Genomic DNA, 8,022 nt, shown 5'->3' with positions numbered 1-8,022 from the left:
AGTGACAGTGCCATATATATCTACTGTAGACTCAGTGACAGTGCCATATATATCTACTGTAGACTCAGTGACAGTGCCATATATATCTACTGTAGACTCAGTGACAGTGCCATATATATATGAAGAAAATGAATAAACATTCTGATTCAGTACACTGTGTGTTGACTAATCTGAGTTAATTGGCTGAGTCATTATCCACCCACTGTTACATTGACATAAAGAGACACGTTTTCTACTGTTTTCACTCACTGGGACTACATGACGTAGCTTTTCATTTAAACTGAGACTCAGCTATAAGACAGGTTCTCTTGTGTCTCCTGCAGCAACGTGACAGCTGATGCTGACTTATGCAGCAGCCTCTCAGTACATACGCTACGTGTTCCCAATGGCACCCTAATCCCTTCATAGTGCAATACTTTTAACCAGAAAGGCACCCTATTCCATATATAGTGCACTACTTTTAACCAAAATGCCACCCTATCCCCTATATAGTGCACTACTTTTGACTAGAGACCTATGGGCCCTGGTCAAAATAAGTGAACACTCTTTTCACACTACTTTTCACACACTCTTCTAAAGGCTCCTTAGTGCTGAGTCTACCTTTAAATTTGACACTAAGGCGAAATAAAAAAAGGGACGAGTAAATTTGTGCTGCAGTGTGTGTGTGTGTGTGTGTGTGTGTGTGTGTGTGTGTGTGTGTGTGTGTGTGTGTGTGTGTGTGTGTGTGTGTGTGTGTGTGTGTGTGTGTGTGTTTGACAGTACTGTTCTTATTTTAGCTGGCTCCTGACCTGAGGGCATTTTCCACCTAATATGAAATCGGCTGAGAGGACAATCAATGAGGACAGTGGGAGAGAAGCGAGGGAAAGAGAGGAAGAGAAAGAGGGAGAGAAAGGAGGGATGATGTACAGTATCTATCCAAATCCATGGAGCCAAAAGGGGGGGGAGAAAGAGAGAGATGAGTGAGATGAGAGAGAGATGAGAGAGAGAGAGGTACTGTGCAGCACAGTATCAGTAGGTTCTGCAGCCAGAGATCCAGTAGTCATCGTGGAAGGCTGGACACCAGAGCCCTGCTAGAGTGGATTAGTGCAGCTGTGTAGGAGTTTAGCTGTGTAGCCGTGAAGGAGTGCAGAAGGGAGTGCATCTCTGCAGAGCTACAACCTGGCCTGTGGAAGAGCTGTCCTGGAGTGTTTCTCTGTCTGTACCATTAACAGCCTGGGAGAGATGGACAGTCACAACCACAGACACAGGAGGCAGGAGGGTGAGTTTGGAACAGAATAATGTATGTATCCTTTTTGATTGTCATATAGTAGGCAGTTAATCCAAGGGTGAGTTTTCAGTGGAATGTACAGTATGTATGAACCCTTTCTACTGTGACCCCAGCGTCCTGTCCAGGGGGTGTCCAGGGGGTGTCCAGGGGGTGTCCAGGGGGTGTCCAGGGGGTGTCCAGGGGTCCATCAAGCTGCCTCACGCTACAGAAACAGAGGAAACAGCCCTGTAGGTTGTTCTGGCTGGGACAAGGCTTCCTTACTCGACTGTAATGCTGCTGTGAGCCGTAAGCGTGTTAAATGTCAGGGTATAAACATGTATAAAAGGTCCATGTTTGACCTAAACACTAAGCTATACTTTTGTGTTGTTGGTAACCTATATGGATGGGTTTCTATGTTGATCTCTGGCTACGTCCCAAATGGTAACTTATTCCCTATGCAGATGTAAAGGAGAGTACATTAAGTGATAAATACACTATTTTGGGCATCTTTGTTTTTTGTAACTTTTTATTTTTCGTACATATTCATTATAAGGTTGAATTATTGTACAGTATTGCATTGATTCATGATCGTTCTTGTTTGTTGTTCCAGCAGCATCCCACTGATATGTGGTCTGAATGTTCTTTTTAGCTGTTAAACAGGGTTGGGGGTCAATTAGAATGTTATTTTTAGCTGTTAAACAAGGTTAGGGTCAATTAGAATGGTGTTCTTTTGCTGTTAAACAAGGTTGGGGTCAATTAGAATGTTCTTTTTAGCTGTAAAACAGGGTTGGGGTCAATTAGAATGTTCTTTTTAGCTGTAAAACAGGGTTGGGGTCAATTAGAATGTTATTTTTAGCTGTTAAACAGGGTTGGAGTCAATTCGAATGGTGTTGTTTGCTGTTAAACAGGGTTGGGGTCAATTAGAATGGTGTTGTTTTCTGTTAAACAGGGTTGGGGTCAATTAGAATGGTATTTTTTGCCGTTAAACAAGATTGGGGTCAATTAAAATGGTCTTTTTAGCTGTTAAACCGGGTTGGAGTCAATTAGAATGGTGTTTTTTGCTGTTTAACAGGGTTGGGGTCAAGTAGAATGGTCTTTTTAGCTGTTAAACAGGGTTGGAGTCAATTAGAATGGTGTTTTTTTGCTGTTAAACAGGGTTGGGGTCAATTAGAATGTTCTTTTTTATCTGTAAAACAGGGTTGGGGTCAATTAGAATGGTGTTTTTTGCTGTTAAACAGGGTTGGGGTCAATTAGAATGTTCTTTTTTATCTGTAAAACAAGGTTGGGGTCAATTAGAATGTTCTTTTTAGCTGTTAAACAGGGTTGGGGTCAATTAGAATGGTATTGTTTGCTCTTAAACAGGGTTGGGGTCAATTAAAATGTTATTTTTAGCTGTTAAACAGGGTTAGGGTCAATAAGAATGGTATTGTTTGCTCTTAAACAGGGTTGGGGTCAATTAGAATGGTGTCTTTTGCTGTTAAACAAGGTTAGGGTCAATTAGAATGTTCTTTTTAGCTGTTAAACAGGGTTGGGGTCAATTAGAATGTTCTTTTTAGCTGTTAAACAGGGTTGGGGTCAATTAGAATGGTGTTGTTTGCTCTTAAACAGGGTTGGGGTCAATTAGAATGTTCTTTTTAGCTGTTAAACAGGGTTGGAGTCAATTAGAATGTTATTTTTAGCTGTTAAACAGGGTTGGGGTCAATTAGAATGGTATTGTTTGCTCTTAAACAGGGTTGGGGTCAATTAGAATGGTGTCTTTTGCTGTTAAACAAGGTTAGGGTCAATTAGAATGGTCTTTTTAGCTGTTAAACAGGGTTGGGGTTAATTAGAATGTTCTTTTTGCTGTTAAACAGGGTTGGGGTCAATTAGACTGGTCTTTTTAGCTGTTAAACAGGTTTGGGGTCAATTAGAATGGAAGGCAGTCAATTCAGGTGATTTGAATTTAAAATAAATACATTTGAACTTTTTAAGTAAATAGCTTCTACTTGTTAGTTTATTGATGTCATTGAAAATAGATGCCCTTTCTTTATTATTGAATTGTAATTTCAGTTTACTTCCTGAGTTGACTGCCTTCAATTTGAATTGACCACAACCCTGTTGGTAAGGATCTAATGGTCTTTATCCAACTTTTTTGTTTCTCAATAAAGAGACGTCAACATAGCTGTGATAGTGATAATAGTTGATGAAAGGTAAAGGAATCTTTTGTTGGTCTTTGTTGTCCTGATAACAAGTGCTAATATGAGGTCTGACTTACCTTTCCATAGCTGTTGATGATCAAATGGTCTTAGCATGATGAAAACATCACGATCTTCTCCGGACACTGATACGTGGTTAGACTGATCTTTAACTGACCTTAGTAAACCTTTCCATAACATCAAACGGTCTTTGTTGTCCGGGAAGCTCAGTCCACTGACATGGAGTTGAGGATCCTGGTGGTGGGGTCCAGTGGACCGTCTCAGTTCTCCCTGACCAACTCTATCCTGGGGAGGGAGGAGTTCTCCAAGGACGTCACCAGCATCGTCCAGAGCAGGAAGAACCTGGGGGACCTGGCCGGGACGCGTGTTGCTCTGGTCAACGGACCCAACCTCTACGGGAAGCACCTGTCCCGCACCAAGATGAAGACAGAGATGAAGAGGTGGCTGTAATGCTGTATTTCGGTTCTGTGTCTATACTCTTCTGTGTCATGTATTCTGTAGTGTTAACGTCTGTACGCATAAGAAGAGGTGACTTTAACTTTATCATGATTGATTCTTGCTCACAGTTCACAGAAATTGAAGAAATGCTAAATGTAATATAATAATAATACATGCCATTTAGCAGACACTTTTATCCAAAGCCATTTACAGTCATGTATGCATACATCTCACATATGGGTGGTCCTGGGAATCTAACAATTCTGGCGTTGCAAGAGCCATGCTCTACCAACTGAGCTACAGAGGTCCAGAAGTCCATCATAAATAGTGACATGTTAGACAAAAATACAACAAAATACAATACAACACAATACAACACAGGACTATACAACACAACACACAATACTATACAACACAATACAACATTATACAACACAACGCAACAATATACAACACAACACAATACAGCACAACACAACACAATACAATACAATACAACACAGGACTATACAACACAACACACAACACTATACAACACAATACAACATTATACAACACAACGCAACAATATACAACACAATACAGCACAACACAATACAGCACAACACAACACAATACAATACAATACAACACAGGACTATACAACACAACACACAACACTATACAACACAATACAACATTATACAACACAACGCAACAATATACAACACAATACAGCACAACACAATACAAAACAATACAATACAACACAACACTATACAACACAACACAATACAACACAACAATATACAACACAACACTATACAACACAACACTATACAACACAACACAACAATATACAACACAACACTATACAACACAACACAACACTATACAACACAATACAATACAACACAACACAGTACAATACGATACAATACAACACAATACAACACTATACAACACAATACAGTACAATACAACACAATACAATACAACACAACACAATACAACACAACACAGTACATTACAACACAACACAATACAATGCAACACAGTACATTACAACACAACACAATACAATGCAACACAATACAATACAACACAACACAATACAATACAACACAACACAATACAATGCAACACAATACAATACAACACAACACAATACAATACAACACAATATAATACAACACAATACAACACAGTACAATACAACACAATACAACACAACACTATACAACACACCACTATACAACACAACACAATACAACACTATACAACACAACACAATACAACACAGTACAATACAACACAATATAACACAATACAATACAACACAATACAACACAGTACAATACAACACAACACAACATAACACAATACAATACAACACAATACAACACAACACAATACAACACAGTACAACACAGTACAATACAACACAATACAACACAACACAATAAAAAGATATTGTTCTTTCTTGATTGAAGTCACTGTATTGTCTCCCTGCAGGTGAAATTGTAAGCGTTTAGGCTGCACCTTTTCTGTAAGGTGTTTTGCAGCCTTTTCATGTGATATAACACTGTAAATAACATTTGATTTTATTTAGGTGCAAGTGTCTGTCAGCCCCCGGCCCTCACGCCCTGCTCATGGCCTTTGACTTGGAGCAGATCTGCCCCAACGACGTCAAGACGCCTAAGCTGATGGTGAAGCGTTTCGGTGAAGATGCACTTTCCCACACCATAGTCCTCCTGGCCTACGAGGGGGACGTAGACATTCTGGCCCTGGAGAACCGGGTCAGCACCGACTGGCACCTCCGGGAGCTCATCGAGCAGTGCGGCGGGCGCTACCACGTCTTCAACAAGAACTGGAGGGACCGTTCTCGAGACAAGGAGCTCCTCCAGAAGATTGAACGGATGCTGGCGACCCTGGGCGGGCAGCACTACACCAGCCGCTCTTACGGGCAGGCGGAGGAGAGCGTGAGGAAGGAAGAGAGGAAGCTGCTGAAGAAGAGGACGGCGGAGACGGAGGAGGCGTGGAGGGAGCTGGAGCAGCAGTACCGGGGGGAGGCGCTGCGCTGGCAGATGGACGCCTACAACAACAGCGTGGGAGCAGAGATCAGGGCTAAAGCCGAGATGGACAACGGATGGTTGAGGACGTCGCTCGCCGTAGGGGCGGGGTTGGGGCTGGCCGCGGGGGCCGCCATGGGGATGGCGATGGGGGCGGTGGCGGGGGCTATGGGGATGACGATGGGAGGCGCTATCGGAGGGTTGATGGGCGGGTCGGCGGGTGGGACGGCCCAGGTAGCGATAGAACACCTGGAGGACAGAGTGGGACCACACGCTACTAACTTCAACACTGTTTTCATCAACCGCTTCTTCAGACCACCACGTTCATGACATGGAGGAAGTGTTTATGACTGGAACCAGGAAAAATACATAGGTAGTAGTTCAAATGAAAACGTGGTGAAAGGTATATTTAATTATTGGAACTGGTAGTGATTGTGTGATAGATAGTCTCTCTATCTGACTCAACTCTAAACCACTGCTATAAATACGCTGCATTCGTGACGGAAACTCGGAACCTAGGAGCGAAAATTAACCTAAGTTATTTGCATAGAGCTTCCTATTGGTTAATTCTGATACTTTCCATGTGGGAAACTCAGGTGTCATCTCTCTACGAGTTTTCAAGTACTAGTTACCTAGCAACAATATGTGTGTGTACCTGTATAGAGAATATCCTCTTAACGCTTATCGCAAGTTGAGGTAGTATTTTAGGATTATACTGAGTAGATATAGGTTCACTTGAAATAGTTATACATTACCATGAGGATATTTATTCAGTAGACTGCTATTTGGACAGGTTGAGGCTATTTATTCAGTAGGCTGCTATACTGCCTTCAGAAAGTATTCACACCCCTTGACTTTTTCCACATTTTGTTGTGTAATAAGGTGGGATTAAAATTGATTTAATTGTAATTTATTGTCAACGATCTACACAAAATACTCTGTAATGTTAAAGTGGAAGAAAAATCTAACAATTGTAAAGAAATTATGGAAAAGGAAACACTAATAGATCTTGATTATTTAAGTGTTCAACCCCCTGAGTCAATACATGTTAGAATCACCTTTGGCAGCGATTACAGCTGTGAGTCTTTCTGGGTAAGTCTCTAAGAGCTTTACACACCTGGATTGTACAATATTTGCACATTATTCTTTCTAAAATTCTTCAAGATCTGTCAAGTTGGTTGTTGATCATTGCTAGACAGTCATTTTGGTCATAGATTTTCAAGAAGATTTAAGTCAAAACTATAACTAGGCCACTCAGGAACATTCTATGTAATTTTGGTAAACAACTCCAGTGATTTTTTTGGCCTTGTTTTTAAGGCTATTGTCCTGCTGAAAGGTGAATTTTTCTCTCAGTGTCTGTTGGAAAGCAAACTGAACAAGGGTTTCCTCTAAGATTGTACCTGTGCTTAGCTCTATTCCATTTATTTTTATCCTAAAACAAAACTCCCTAGTCCTTGCTGATGACAAGCATACTCTTAACATGATTCAGCCACCACCATGCTTTAAAATATGAAGAGTGGTACTCAGTGATGTGTTGGAGTTTCCCCAAACATAACGCTTTGTATTCAGGACATAAAGTACATTTCTTTGCAACGTTTTTTGCATTTTTACCTTAGTGCCTTATTGCAAACAGGATGCATGTTTTGGAATATTTTTATTCTTTACAGGCAACCTTATTTTCACTCTGTCCTTTAGGTTAGTATGGTGGAGTACTACAATGTTGTTGTTTGTTTATTTATTTGTTGGGGGGGGGGGGGTAGATCATCTTTAATATTGTAGATAGATTGTAGGTTCTATCAATTTAATTGTTTGCATAATTTCCAATCCCCCTTATTTATTTTTTATTTTTTTGCTCACATCTGCGGTACCTGTAGTTAAATAATTATACATATATTCCTAATTTCCAGTAACTGCTCATAGTGTGGAACTGAGAAAAATTGCTTTTATTTCCCTTGGTTTCACAGTAATCTAGTACAGTTACTGCTGACATGACCCCCATTTTCTCCATAACACAATACAATAGAGGCAGGATACTCGTCCACATGATTAAGCATGTATTTACTGTAGAAAATATGACATTAACAAATTTTCG

This window comes from Salmo salar, chromosome 06 (genome assembly GCF_965601325.2).
Source record: "Salmo salar chromosome 06, fSalSal1, whole genome shotgun sequence".
In the NCBI taxonomy this organism is placed as follows: Eukaryota; Metazoa; Chordata; class Actinopteri; order Salmoniformes; family Salmonidae; genus Salmo; species Salmo salar.
This window is presented reverse-complemented; position numbering follows the sequence as displayed.